This window comes from Urocitellus parryii, chromosome 6 (assembly GCF_045843805.1).
Source record: "Urocitellus parryii isolate mUroPar1 chromosome 6, mUroPar1.hap1, whole genome shotgun sequence".
Taxonomy (NCBI): Eukaryota; Metazoa; Chordata; class Mammalia; order Rodentia; family Sciuridae; genus Urocitellus; species Urocitellus parryii.
Window position 1 is genome coordinate 31,425,084 of NC_135536.1, and position 15,704 is coordinate 31,440,787.

Genomic DNA, 15,704 nt, shown 5'->3' on the forward strand with positions numbered 1-15,704 from the left:
TCACCTCTCTCTTTTTTGGCTCCTGCAAGCTCCTAATACACTTGGGCTCTCTCTTGGCATGCCCACCCCACCTCCACTCCTGGCACACTTGGCTCTTTCCACCCTGCCAGCTTCTAGCACATTTGGGCTCTCTCGGCCTCTGCCAGCTCCTAGTATAGTTGGGCTCCTTTTCAGCCCCTGCTGGCTCCTGGAACATTTGGGCTTTCTGGCCCCTTCCAGCTTCTAGTATACTGGGATTTCTTGGCTCCTGCTGGCTCCCAGCACATCTAAGTCACAAGGTTGTGCAGGAACAATAACACGTAGCACATGGGCGTCTTGCCCCTGTCAGCTACTGGCACCTTTAAATCTCACTAGCATAAAAACAAATTGGCCAGGGTCTCTTGGACTCTGTCCAAATTATTTTCCCAAGTCCACCAACTCCAACTCTGATTTACTTACTGGTGGAACATGGTGAACTTGGTCACTGGGCCGGCCCTGCTGGCAGCTGCGCATTGGAACTATCAGCTGTGCTGTTTCGTTTTCTCCATTACTACTGGCTGGGCTTGCAGGCGCGAATCTTCCTCCTCCTCCTGGGACTCCATCAGCACTATGGGGAGGCTGAGGGGTATTTTCAAGGTATGGAGCTCCTCATTCAGTAACCATACTCTGGCTCTCAAGGCCTCTTCCTTATCTTGTAACTCCTCCACCTTGGCAGTCTCTGGTAAAACTGCATCCGTTTTTGCTCCTAGAGCTGTAAGAAACATTTATCCTATAGAGGGCTATGTGGAATGTAGCCAAACAGTAGGGTCTGCCTTTAATGTGGAATGCCTTGGTAGGGGCTTGCTGGGCATGTGTGGTTTGTGCTCAGAAATATCCACATCCCCATGTCTTGGATCAATGCATGGCCAGGTAATGTGGGGACACATCCCTTTGACATGATGGCAGGTTGACTACATTGCCTTTACTAAGGTCAGAAGGGGCCTTGACAGCAGTGGATATGACTACAGGCTTGTTGTTTGCTTGGCCCAGTTGTCAAGTGAATCAGTGTGCCATGATTTGTGCCCTGATGGGGTTGACAGCCTTGTCTAGTCAGCCCATCACAATGGAAAGACCAAGGGACTCATTTTACAGGTCAGGATGTGCTGCCATGGGCAACTCAGTTACAGATTCAACGGAAGCTGTACGTCCCATATCATCCGCAGGCTGCAGGCATGATGGAGAGATATAAAGGCCTGCTTATGCAAGGATTTAGGACTGCAGTCAACACACCTTTCATGAAAGAGTGGGCACAGTGAGAGCTCTGAAGGAGGGTCCCCAGCAAAGGGGACCAGCTCCTGTGGAAGCTTTGGTGCATTGCACAGCAGCACCAATACAGGTGCAGGTGACAACAAAGGATATTGTAATTAAGCCTGGGTTTGGGAAGCAAGGGAATGTTCTTTTCCCTGCATAGGGGGCAAACTGGATGGGACATGAACTTGGACAATGAAGGTCTCCCACATTCATTGTGTAGCCCTGTTAGCCCCATGGGGAAGAGGTTTGGATTGTGATCTCCAATGGGTAACTAATGAAGCCCCCCACCCTCCACCCGCTGTGACTTGGCCCGTGTACCATAGATGGGACACAGATTTTAAAGTGCATGTTTGTTTTTTCCTTTGACCAATTATGAGTTCCCTGGTTCTGGTGCACACTGAGCTTGCTGGGGTATAGGACCCAGCTGTATGAGTATGATATCACCACTCAGGGAAGCCACCCCAGGTGGCCACTGTGCTTTCCCAGGACTCAAAGCTGGCATGGATTTTCCTAGATGGATGTGATTTACCTGTTCTTTCATCTGCAGGTGTGTCCTTGCCAACACCACTGTGAACTGGACACACACCTACAGCAGAGATGCCTGATGGGTATGCACTGAAATGCCTCTGAGTTTTGCTGGATAACCCTGGTGAATTCAGACTGTCCCTTGACAATTAGATGTGAATGAGAAATACTTTTATCACCACCTCACTATAGGGTGAAACTGGCAATGGCTTTTAGTAATCAGAAGGGATGGGACCTTTCTTTTGGCCGTATGTTATTGTACCTTATATTGTTATAGATACAGGGCTCTGCTCTCCTCGCTAAGGGATCATTGCAGAAGACTTCAGTTGTGTAGATTGAACAATGAGAAATCCTAAATGGGGTGGATTGTTGGGGAAGGCCAAAAGTGGCTGTAGTTAGGCTGCCTTGATGAGACTTCTGGTGGGCTATGTTATGTATCCAGGGCTGGAAACTGACTATGTTATGGCTAGTCAAGGCCAGAAACACTGTGATTCAGCATATACACTCAAGGTCATAAAACATGAACTTGTGAGCATGCACACTGCCCCCTGCTCCTTAGGTAACCTGTTAGTAGCGTGCCTTCTTTTTTTGGCCTGCTATAAAAAGGGCCTATGGAAATGAGTGTGAAGAGGGACTAAAATGAAGATGAAGCTGAGGCCTGGTTAATAGCTATGGTTGCCTCTAAATAAAGGATGACCAATACTCCCTCCATGGCTTGCATTTTCTTCCACCTGCCAAACCCTAAATCTCTTTCTGGGGCCAGAGCCCCTGCTCGACACTTGGTATAATTAAAACCAGTTGAGCTCACTGGTATTTTTTTCCTCTTGAGCTAATGCTGAGACCTTGACATCTCTGAAACATAATTAATACACACAGGTAAACATTAAGGCCTGATGTGTCCTCTACACTCTGAATATACAAAATGAATAAATGTTTCAGATGAGATTTAAGGCAGAACTGAGCTCAAGGAAATCTTTCTCATCCATGTAAGGCAAAGAAAAGATTTTTAAAATCCCACTTTTCTGAAGATTAGAAGATTCAGACACCTGAACCCTGAATCATACTGTTGGTGTGTGTGGCTTTGCTGACCTGGCACTCTGTGGAAGGACGGCCTTGAGGACGTTTACTTAAGGAGGGTAAAAAGATAAGATTGGGACTGAAAAACATGCATGCCTTAATTACATATAATTGAGACTAGGTTCATTTTTCTGCTTGAATTACATGACTTGAATTAGGCAAAAGGACAAGACTAAAGCCAAAAAAAATATGTATTGAATAAATTATCTACATAATTGAAAACAATATTAAAATGTTTTTAAGGCTTGAACCCTATCATCCTATGGCTCATTTTAGATCTTTTAGGGTTTTTTTTTTGTTTTCTTCCACATTGCTCTCATGAGCTCTCCTAAATTGATTTTTGTTGTTGTTGTTGTTGTTGATGATGATGTTGTTTTTGTTTTTGTTTTTGTTTTGAGGTAGTTCTATTAGGGACTTTGCCCATTAAGTTAAATTCGATTAGAAATTAGGTCATAATTGGGCTGGGGTTGTGGCTCAGTGGTAGAGTGCTTGCCTAGTACACATGAGGCCCTGGGTTCAATCCTCAGCACCACATATAAATGAAGTAACGGTATTGTGTTCTCCTACAACTAAAATAAATAAATAAATAAATATTTTTTAAAAAGAAATTAGGTCAAAATTGTAGATAAGTAATATGGCATATTATATATATTAAAGTTCAAAGTAAGATCAGAAGAAAGAATGATTTTACAAATTGTTTGAAGAAGTTACCCTAGAATCCTTTATGTTAAAATGATTATTGTTGAGAGCCACAACCAAGTCAAGATGGCGCCTGGCATTTTGCCAGGGGGAGTGGTTGAGGGGTAGCGCTGGCGGGCCATGAGATAGTGATAATTGGATTAAGCTGTGTATAATTATTGGGATGGTGACTGATTACTGTGGCTGGATGATGCTGGATTGGGGCAGGCTGTGTGTTCAGTTGTTTATATAGACCTCTGCTGTCCGGCAATGGGGCAGCTCCTGCTGCCTCGGGTGCCCGTTGCTTTTGAGTTCTCGCTGAGTTCCCCTTGAGTTCCCGTTGGGTTCTTGCAATAAAGTAGTTTCTGTATGAACCTACAAGTGGCTCGTGACCTCCCGGTTATTTGTGCCCAGCCAGACTGCAGCAGATTATACAGATTTTTTATGTTATGCTCTCAAATTTAATTTAACATCAATAATGTAACTGAATTGTTTTACTTCTTTAAGCCCAGGTAGGCATTTGTAAGCTATCTTTTATGCAATAACAATGCTAGCATTTCTCAGAATTTAGCAAAACCTTAAAGAAACATAATAGGTGCTGGGTGTCATGGCGCATGCAGCTCCAGAGGCCAAGGAAGGAGGATCAAGAGTTCAAAGCCAGCCTCAGCAACAGCGAGGCACTAAGCAACTCAGTGAGACCCTGTCTCTAAATAAAATATAAAAAATAGGGCTGGGGATGTGGCTCAGTGGTCAAGTGTCTCTGAGTTCAAACCCCAGTCTCCTCTCCTCCCCAAAAAAATAAAGAGAAAAGAAACATAATAGGTATGGGCAGGGGGGCTGAGCAGAAATAATTATTGTAGGCAGATAAACCTGGCTTCAGGAACCAGTTTGAGGCTGTAAAAATAAGATGAAAGCAATTTTTAATAAAATAATATGTCTTTCAATATATAACTATTATGCAAACAAACACATTTCAACTGAGAGTGGCTCAAGAGGAAGATTCATCACCTCACTTTCATTGTTTAAATATCCTGGTCAACAGCAATGAGTTGGGTTTGGTTTCTAACCTGCTGGGAAACTTTTATTTTTTCCATCAATTATAGCCCAAGTGAAAATTGGCTGTGACAACACTGTGGTATTTATGGTCTCCAGTGGAAAACAATTAATTTATGTAATGTTAGAATATTATCAGCTACAACCTACAACTTGGAAAACAAAATGGAAATAGCACCCTGGTACTCTGTTTGTCCAGTCTTTGAATAACCAACTCAGTGATTTACATGCTGCTAGCTAAATGAGTTCTTCAAGGCTACTGCATATAATTTTGATAACCAATAGTTAAAAGCCTTTCAAGCCAGTCAGTATTCCAGGCCATGAACATATATTATAGAAATTCATTTTTGTACTTTGCTTCCTTTTTGTTTGTAATATCTCAATTAAAACATAGCAAATAACATACAGACATCAACTCTGCTTGGTTGTAAACAAGTTTCAATGGAAAATGTTTGTAGTTCTTTTGTGTGCTACAAATCTTAACAGTTAAGACAAGTGTAAAAGAATGTGCAAAAACAGTTGCATCCCAAAGGGAAGTCTACAAAAAAAAGGGAAAATGATGGGAACTATAGTGGTACAATAGAAAATTAAGTCTTGTGTATAACGAGTAGCACCTATTTATATATAATTCTGCTTGAAATAGATACAATTTTAAACTATTATTAATTTGTAATACTTGTTTTTTTATATTTATTTTTTAGTTGTAGTTGGACACAATACCTTTATTTTATTTATTTTTTTATGTGGTGTTGAAGATCAAACCCAGGGCCTCCCACGTGCTAGGCAAGCACTCATACAAAGAGCCACAACCCTAGACCTGTAATACTTGTTTGTAAAAATATTTTTAGATAGATGGACACAATATCTTTGTTTATTTATTTATTTAATTATTTATTTTGTGGTGCTGAGGATCAAATCCAGTGCCTCACATGGTTTAGACAAGCACTCTATCACTGAGCTTCAGCCCCACCCTACATAATACTTATTTTTAACAAAACCTTGTAGCATGGAAAAAAATCATAAATAAATTTCATCCATAAATTTAAATGTGAATAAATCTATTCATAATGTTGGTGATGAACTCCCCTTAACTCCATGTTAAAATTGGGAGCCATCTCGTCACAAAGTCTGTTTTACTATAAAAATACTAAGATTTCTATTTGGCCTTACCATAATTTGATGTTTTAAAAACTTGCTTCAGATTTCTGCCTATGCTTTGAACTCACCAGTGCCCGGTTCTCCTTGACCAGATAACAACCTTCCCTGAAATCCCGGCTGCTGGAATCTGAGTTTGCTCCCTACCTTGAGATGCTAAACAATGTAGATCATAAACCTGCTATCTGCCCTTGTATTACGCTTGTCTGAACCCTGTCAGCTGTAAGTTCCCAAGACAACCCCCTTTCTGTAACTTTTTGTGCTATAAAAACTTCTCCGTAATCAGATCAGTTGCTGTTCTCTGGCCCCGATTTTCCAGGTGAGATAGTCACTGATCAGCTCTCTTGTAATCTTGCTTTAATTTGGTTTAAATGGAAGACAGTGGTCTTTTCTTTGTGTCATGGTTCAAGTTGGTACCTTAACATTGTGCTTTGTTTTCCATTTCTTATTTCATTATGATTGTAGAGACCTGGCTTGTGGCCTTTCCTATGTCTTCTAGGAATGGAGGAAAATCTTTCAAACTTGATTCTCTAGGATAGCAACACGTTTTCATAAACATCCTTAGGTCAGTGTTTAGACAAGAAATTCATTGCTGTGATGGATCCTCCTATAGCCTGGCTGGAATGGAGCTTGCTTTGTCATTTGTTTGGTACAGATTCTAGAACAGCCTCCTCTGCTTTATACAGCTGGAACATGATGCTAGACTCACAACCCATAGTCCCTGAGATGACTGGGTGGGTTCCATTCCCAGGGCTTTCTCCTTACTGTACAAACGGTGTCTCTCTCATACTTTTTGTTGAAATCTTGACAGGCCAGCAAGGCTAATTTTTTAAAAAAATGTGGCTCTTCAGAAGAGAAACTTCTGCAAGAAGCTGTTGCTGGTGCCCTTAAAGGAAATCTCTATCTGGCAGTGCTTCCTGAACTTTACTGTGACTCTGAATCATCTGGGGGTGCTGCTAAGGTCAGATTTTGATGCTGGGGTGGGGTCTGAGATTCTGAGATTCTAGCAAGCTCCCTGCTGCTGTTGCTGCTGCTGCTGCTACTGCTAAGGGAACAAGAACTGCAAGGATGTACACACCTGTGCAGAGGCAGGAGACTGCCTTTCAGTGTAGCCAGCTGCTGGCCAGATGATTTGTTTGGGCTGACTTCAAAAGTCATGCTAAACAGTGAAATCTGAACTCACTTTCTCCCACATTGTCACTTGTGCTGGGGGCCACACAGTGGAAGGAGCAAGCTGTAACTTTTGAACAAAAGACACATAAGCAAAAGAAAGCTCCAGAAGGAGTACCCAAGGCCAGCCTGTTGCCATGACACCAGATTAATGACACTGGGCTGGAAGAGGGATGATCCCTGGAGGAGTTATTAAGTGACACCATCTTATTTACTCATTGAAAAGAGTGCTGCTTCCACCAGAGCTTTATTTCCTGATCAATACCCCTGTCTTGTCAAATATGCTTCCTGACCATTTATAACTGAACCTTTGATGTACTTGTCCTGAGAAAGAGAATCACCTTCTCAGCCATCTCTACTTATCAGCAGCCCACATCCCACAGGACTCAGAGACATTTCTGTGTGGAGCTATTCTGAGTGGTTGGAAACTTCTCATCACTTGTTGTGTGTCAGGGACTTGGGGCTATGGATTACAGAGGCAGGCATCTCCCCTTGTAGCCCCTTGTGTTATGCTCCTGAGGCAGACCTCTGTTTGAGGGAAGGGAGGGGGTTCTTGTGAGCCCCTCTTTGAGGCATTTTGCCCTGGGCTTCCTGTTGTTGCCTGAAAGCCTTGTGACTGGCCATTCCATGATGTGCTGAGATACCATGATACCACCTCATTGATTGGAGAGGTTATCGATGAATACAGGGGATTGAATAGTGTCCTTCTAAAGTTTCCGTGTATTCCCTTCCCTGGATGCCTCTGATTAGAGTTAGCCATTCCTTTCTTTCTTTTTTTTTAAACAGGGTTGGTGTTTTTTTATTTCATTTTTTTGAACCTTTATTTTGTTTATTTATATGTGGTGTGGAGAATTGAACCCAGTGCTTCACACATGCTAGGCAAGTGTTCTACCACTGAGCCACAACCCCAGCCTTAGGCATTTCCTTTCCCATGGATCTTTGGTCTCTTCACTGAGGAGGCCTGGAGACTTGGCAGAGTTAGCAGAGAAGTCCCTGTCACAATGCAGTGATGCCAGCTGACACCTTCCTGCTGAAGACCCCTGGACAGAGAAGATATCTTGGTCCTGATGCTTGGCAGTGATCTATAGAAGACCCTCTGTACAGAAGGGAAGTGAACCAGGAACCCAGAACAGCTGGCTTGAGCCTTGAGCACCCCTGTTGGCTGATGCCTTCTTGGGGTTCTCAAAAACTAAAGTGATGGGAATGTGTAGGATCTAGGGTGCCAGGTCCTGCTGCTCCTGATGAAGGCCTAGTTTTTTCAATCGACTCTAATTCCTACCTGTGAGGGTATTGTCTGCACTCAATCATTTCTTCTGCCTAGTTTATCAACTGTGGTGTGTTGATGAGTTCACCTGTGGGGTTCCCAGCCTCAGCCCTGGTCAGGAGGTCAAGTGTTCTACCAGAGGTCAGCAGGGGAGGGGCTCTCTCTGTCAGAAGAGGGCTGCTGGCTTTCCCCACTGGCCTGTGTGGAGCAGTGTGAGCACACAGACAAAGAGCACATTGATGGGGCCTGGTACAGAGAGTCAGCACGGAGGGCCTGTTACCACCTGGCAGGGCCACTTCCCAGGGCTGAGCACCAAACAGATCAGAGACTCTGCCATCCTGCCAAAGCGTGTCTGGGGAAGCCACCACCAGAGGTTGATGAACCAATCACATATGCGCAGCACTGAGAGACTGGTCTGTCCAGAAAGGCTTAGCTTCTGAATGGAAGAGCAGGGCTTGTAGCAGTGCAAGTACAGCCAGTCCCAGAGGATCTTCACAGACCCCTTGGGCAAGTTCCCCCTGCACTTCCTCTTACCAGACAGGGAGAGAAAGCCTTCGTCCTCACCCAGACCATAGCATTCTCGTCCTCTTATTTTATAATTGTGTTTTGTCAATCGTCGTTGATTTCTTCCTCTGTCTTCTCACAGCATCCCTTTTGTGTTTTTCGTGTGTCATGTTGCCTTTAGGGTAATTTTGGTTGTCTATGTTGGACCTCAGCTACTACTAAAGATGAAGTTCCTTGACAGTCAAAAACTTATTACTCAGACTGGGGCTGAAGCTCAGTGGCAGAGAACTTGCCTAGCCTGTGTGAGGCACTGGGTTCGATTCTCAGCACCACATAAAAAATAAATGAAATAAAGTCATGCTGTCCATCTATAACTATAAAATTTTAAAAATTATTATTCATATTTGTCTCCCTCACAACACATCAAAGCTCTGTGCATATACACATTTGCTGAATATTTATTGAGTGAATAATGACAACTGATTGAATTGTTAACTTTCAGATTCCTACAGGGCCGGGTCTGCAATGGCCTGGAAGAGTTACCTGGTAGATGCTTACCTAGGATCTTTACTGTGTCCTTTAAAAAATTATGTAGAATATGATTTTTAAAGCAGATTCTTTTTTAAAAAAGTTTTAATGTATTTTTTAGTTGCTGATGAAAGTTTATTTTATCTTATATGTGGTGCTAAGAATCAAACCCAGTGCCTCACATATTCTAAGCAAGTGCTCTACCACTGAGACACAACCCCAGCTCAGCCCTGCTTTTTATTTTAATTAATGATGTTTACATTCATAGCAAGTTTGTCTTCTTCTTCTTCTTCTTCTTCTTCTTCTTCTTCTTCTTCTGGTGCTGGGGATTGAACCCAGAGTCTTGTACATGTGAAGCAGGTACTCTACCAACTGACCTATATCTTTTAGCCCATAGAATATGATTTTTAAAAAGCTGTACTTATCCATCAAATCTACCTTATTTTATTTTTTGCCATCCTCGGGATTGAACTATGGCCTGGCACATGCTAGGAAGCACTGTGGTGTCCACCTGTGGGATTCCCAGCCTCAGCCCTGGTTAGGAGGTGAAGTGTACTACCAGAGGTCAGCAGGAGAGGGGCTCTCTCTGTTGGAAGAGGGCTGCTGGCTTTCCCCACTGGCCTGTGTAGAGCAATGTGGAGCACACAAAGACCACTGGGTTGCATCTTCAGCCCTGCTTTGTTCTTTTGACAAAGAACATGTATATAAGGATATTTGAGAATTTTTTAAATGACCAAACACATCCCAGGATACATATTATTTGAATAGAATTTATTGTCTGTAGAAGTCTTGGAGCTTCAAATTTCATTGAAAGGAAATACTGATGAAGTCTAAATCAATCACAGTAAGACAAAAATGAAGGTAAATTTGTCACATGGAGTCATTAGGATGGTTTCAAACTAGCCCTTTTTTCCTTTTTTTCTCTGTTTGAAAATGATGTTCAGTTAATCTATACAGCCTTTTACATAAACTAAAAGCACATTCTAAAAGCTATACCTTTAGTCATTAGCTATTGAAATCAAACTCTGATCGTTTTTAAAAATATATTTTTAGTTATACATGGACACAATACCTTTATTTTACTTATTTGTTTTTATGTGGTGCTGAGGATTGAACCCTGTGCCTCATACATGTGAGGCAAGCGCTCTACCACTGAGCCACAGCTCCAGCCCTCAAACTCTACTAGTTTTGATGGTTCACTTCAACAAGCCCTTACTCCACTGGGTCACCATATCCCTCTGTTAGAAAATAAATGCTGTTAAGAAGAAGAAAGAAGGGATGTGACAGTTCATGCTGAGAATGACTCCTCCTGTCCATCCATCTGTCCATTTAGAGCACAGGTGACTCTAAAATGGGTCCGAGACCACCTGGGTTATTTTTATCTATGATACCCAAATATCAAGCGTCCCATAAAACTGTGTGAGGCTAAACCAAATAAAATAAATAACCAAAGGTGAAAAAAAATGAGAACATTTGGAAAATTATACAAAGAAGTTAATAAAAGGGTAGAGATCACTCACTCATACTTGAATTAAATTTTATAGTCATATAATATATTAAATAAGAAGTATTGGGTCTCTGGTTACCATTATCTAGATCTTTAGGCCAGATATGAGTGTTCAATTGATCTGGCACTGTGCAGGACATAATTAAGCCTATGTGAAATGAAAATGTATCTAACAAATATATCACGGGCTTTGTCCGATTCAGGGAAATTAAAATGATACGAATAGGAAAAGAAGAACTCACTATACCTGTTTGCTAATGACATGATTCTATATTTGGAGCACCCAAAAAATTCCACCAGAAAATTTGTACAACTCATAAAATAATTCAGCAAAGTAAAAGAATATAAAATTAACACCCATAAATAATTGTGTTCCTGTACATCAGTGATGAATCCACTAAATGAGAAATTAGGAAAGCTACTCCATTCACAATAGCCTCATAAAAATAAAATAAAATACTTGGGAATCAATCTAACGAAAGAGGTGAAGACCTCTACAATGAAAACTATATAACACTAAAGAAAAAAATTGAAGAAAACCTTAGAATATGGAAAGAGCTCCCATTCTTGGGTAGGCAGAATTAGTATAGTCAAAATGATCATATTACCAAAAGATTTAATGCAATTCCTATTAAAATCCCAATGACATTCTTCATAGAAGTATAAAAAGCAAAAATGAAATTCATTTGAAAAAATAAGGGTCCCAGAATAGCCAAAGCAATTCTTAGCAAGAAGAGTGAAAACCTTAAACTATACTACAAAAAGAGCATGGTATTGGCACCATAACAGACTTGTAGGCCAATGGTACAGAATAGAAGACACAGAAACAAACCCACATGAGCACAGTTCATACTAGACACAGTCACCAAAAATAATTGTGGAGAAAAGATAGTGTCTTCTACAAATTGTGCTGGGAAAACTGGAAATCCATATGTAGCAAAATGAAATTAAATCCCTATGTCTTACACTGGATGAAGCTCAACTCATTTTTTCTGTGGAAGGGCATCTAGGTTGGTTCCATATCTTAGCTATTGTTAATTGAGCTGCTAGGAACATTGAGCCCCATGCACTCTTGGAAGGAACAATTGTCCAGGGGTTTTCCTGTATTCAACCATATTTTGCTCAAAGCATATTTTCCACAGATAATATTCACAGGTGTGACTTAGGAGAACTTTATCATGCTGTAACAAGTTTGAAACAATTTTCTAAATGGAGGCCAACAGAACACTTGAGAATATCATTTACAATACCTTGAAAGATTGACAAAGCATTATCTAATTTCAAAAGACTATAATCCTATGGTCAAAATGTTCAAGATTAAAAGATTTTTTTTTATTCCTACTACTTACTGTGTCTCAGCTTTCTGCATCATTAAAGTTCTTTGGGACATCTGAAGTCATTCTTTTGCAGTGGTGAGGGTCCATAGTCCTAGCTTCTTGAGAGGCTGAAGCAGGAAAATTGCTTGAGCCCAGGAGTTCAGGGCCAGCCTGAGCAACACAATGAGACCTCCATCTCGAAATAAATGAATGAAATATAACATTAAACCACTTAAGCCAAGAAGGGCTGCAGGGAAATTGATTATCAAGGATGGAAACACATGGAGATCACCATTTTATAGAATTGTTCCCTTTTTCTTGAGTTTCCATCATTCACATCTGCCTGTCTCCAGCAATAGGGGAATGTGGCAAAACGCAATGTTTACAGGTCCTCAGCACGGTCCTGACACATAAGAAGCACTGAATGTAATATTTACCATTATTGTTGATTTCTTTTATTATTACTTTGGGTCATTAATACATTATTTTAGGCTTTTTGACAGGTGTGCTTTTAAAATCCACTGAAAGATTTATACATAAAAATACAAGAATCTCAGGGAAATCATCTCAAGCCTCTGCTCCCACTACCACAGCCCACCCCCACCCCACAAGGAAAATAAAAATCTCTGAAACAACAGTTGAGGTATTTTCACTCCCTGGATCCAACAAATGAAAATTTTGAAAGGTGGCATGTCATCTTTCACAAATCCAGCAGGTGGCAGGATTCCCAAATGTAAATGCTCTGGGGCTGAGAAACAGGGGTGATGCCCATGAGGGCAGTGCAGTGTGGAATCTGTTGACTTTCAAAAATCTAATACTTCCTTCAAGAAAAATAAGAAATCAAAACAAACAAACAAATAATATTTTAAGGTCTGGAAAAATTCCTGGTTGCATGTCATCTGCCTGGCCTGGCCTGGCCTGCTGCAAGCTTGAGAAATAAACAAAGACAATGTCTGGTATTCATCATCACTATTCTCAGTGCCTTTGGCTCTGGTACTCTGTTTCCATCCTCCCCATATCTTCCCACTTCTTTGTTTCCTTCCCCTATGGAAAACTATGGTTCAGAGAATAACTGGAATATAAATTTTAAAGAAATGGAAATCCTATGGCTTTTATTTTATTAGCAACACAATCAAGACTGTCACCAAAAATAGGACATGTAATTTCAGGTGTGCTGCCAATATACATATTTAAAGTGGCACAATAGTAGTGGTTTAAAGCAAGACCATTGCAAGGACTCACAGACTACTTTGTGTTCCACTCTCAGGAAACTGTGACAGGAAGATTTCCTTGCTATGACAAAAGAACTGAGAGATCAATCTAATAAGGAAATATTTGTTTGGGTTCATGGTTTCAGAGACTTCAGTTTAAGTCACTTGTCTTCCTCACTTTGGTCCTATAGTGAGCCTGAAGATCCTGGAGGAGGGGTGTGATAGAGAACAAAGAGAAAAAAACCCAGGAGTTGGGGGACAAGATGCAAGGGTTGGCAGTGAAAGAGGTGGGCGGTCTGAACAGGCTGTGCCTGCTCTGGGCTCAGAAGGCAGGATGAGGCTTGCAGGGGCGTGCGTGTGCGTGTGCGCAAAAGCGTGGGGCACTTCCTTCGAGCCGGAATCGAACCAGCGACCTAAGGATGTCCACAGCTGTCTGTTCAGTCTACAGTCCTCCGCTCTACCAGCTGAGCTATCGAAGGGTGCACACCGGCGGGGCCGGGTCCTCTGCCTTTGTGCAGATGGGGGAGGCGAGCTGGCAGGTCCTGTCCCGGGGTGGGGTCCCATTACAACTGTCCGCCTTCCATCCCAGGGAGCCCTCCCTGCCCCGCCCTGCCCTGCCCTGCCCTGCCCTGCCCTGCCCAGACAGGCCCAGTCCTTGCCTTCAGGGCCCAGGACCAACACACACGCACCAACACACGCACGAACACACACGCAAACACACACACACACACACACGCACACTTAAATGCGCACACACCCCTTCAGCATGGGAGCCCCTGGTATCCAGCGGAAGCCTGGCATGCCCAGGACCTGGTGGGGACCTGGCCGGGCGGCGACCACCAAGTCCCGCATCGCAGGGCGCGCAGGGCTCTCTCCTCTGGTGCTCTTGCCCTCTTGCCCCGATGCCAAACCTCTGCGTCCCGCCTTGGGCCGGGGTCTAGGAGGATGGTACTAAGGCGGCCTGAGAGGGCCAGGAGCCGGGCACCAGGTGGAGACTGACCCAGGGGAAGGTTGCCTTCTCCACACCCCTCCCCGCCCGCCCCGGGGAAGGTGGGGGTGTGGATACCGCACGGGTGCGGGTTGGTAATGGAGGAGAACCAGATGGCGCGCGGGGAGGCGGCTGCGCAACTAGCACAGCCACAGTCCCCCGCGGTAGTGTCTGGTGGACACCTGGATCCCATCCGACCCTACCAGCCTGGCCCCTGAAGCCCCGGTCCCGTCCCCCCGTCCGGGTTCCAGGTCCCCGTGCCCCAGCGGACACGCCCTGCTACCCACAGCGCCAGCCCCGCCAGCCGCTCCCTCTTTGGTGCCTTCAGACCTCCTGCACACCACACGTGTGGCGGAAAGGACAGAGGGTTAGGGGAAGTGGCAGCCTCGCGTGCCCCGTCCAGGCCTTGCACAAGCACCAGAGATACTTGTGCCAGGGAGCCAGCCCGGACAGGGCACAGGAGGCCCCGCTTCCTGCCTCTCCTCACCAAATAACTCCACCTGGTCCTGGGCGCTTCCGGGAAAGGCCAAAGGGACACAACAGAGGCGGCCCAGCTGGGCTGGACTCCTGACCCCGGAAGCAGGGCTTCTCCCACCCAGATGGGATCCCAATTCGGTGTGCCCTAACTCCTGGCCCTAAATCACCTCCCTCTCCCAGCCGCTCAGCCCAGATTCCCCGGGGAGGTGGGGATGTGGGGAGGTGCAGGCGGGCTCCTCCGCAGTGACCCAACCCGCCCAGTTTCTTGGGGCTTAGGGGGCGCAGAGGGCCCGCTCGCCCTGGCACAACCCCCAAACCTTCACTCACGCACCAACCCCACACCAAACCCACTCCCACCGGGACAGGGCAAGGGCCCAGCTGCGGGGGCTTCCCAAAACCCAGTGCTGCTGCTCAGCTGCTCAGCTGGCCGGACTGCAAGAGCAGCCTCCAGGGACCCCCTTTCCTCTACCCAAAGCCACAAATCCAGGTGCCAGGACCCAGGGGACAAAGCCCAGGGGGGATACCCAAAGGGCCATTCCTTCTAAGTTGGGACCCCACTGCTGGTCTCTGTTCATGGGGTCACTCAAGTTAGGGGGCTCTCTCTGGCAGCACAACTCTTTTATCCTCTGGAAGCCCTGCGGGCCTCACAGTCTCACCCTGGCACTCCTACTGTTGCTGCCACTGGCACTTGATCTCTTTCGCTTAGAGGTACCCACACAGTGTTGGAGGGAGGGGTGCCTGCAAAGGGAGCCAGGCCACTAAGGAGCCCTCCATGGGTAGAGAGGAACAATCCCTTGTGTCTTTCAGTTTCACATACCCCACCCCCACCATTCCTGCAGGATCCCTTGCTTGTTCTCTCTCTCTCTCTCTCTCTCTCTCTCTCTCTCTCTCTGCCACACACACACACACATACACACACAGAGACATACACAAATACCTGCACTCCATGAAAGCATTCAAGCGCCCAGGGGAATGCAGGTCC

The 15,704-nt window shown here is 44.3% G+C and overlaps 1 non-coding gene and 1 pseudogene across 1 annotated transcript; both read right to left on the bottom strand.

Annotated features, from left to right (window-relative positions):
- Window positions 1–500: 500 nt before the first annotated feature.
- On the bottom strand, window positions 501–14,438 carry LOC113177690 (uncharacterized; annotated as a pseudogene).
- Trnay-gua (transfer RNA tyrosine (anticodon GUA)) lies at window positions 13,643–13,736 on the bottom strand. The gene is made up of 2 exons: window positions 13,700–13,736; window positions 13,643–13,678 (listed from the first exon to the last, which is right to left on the bottom strand). It is a non-coding gene; the product is annotated as a tRNA-Tyr (tRNA).
- Window positions 14,439–15,704: the final 1,266 nt, after the last annotated feature.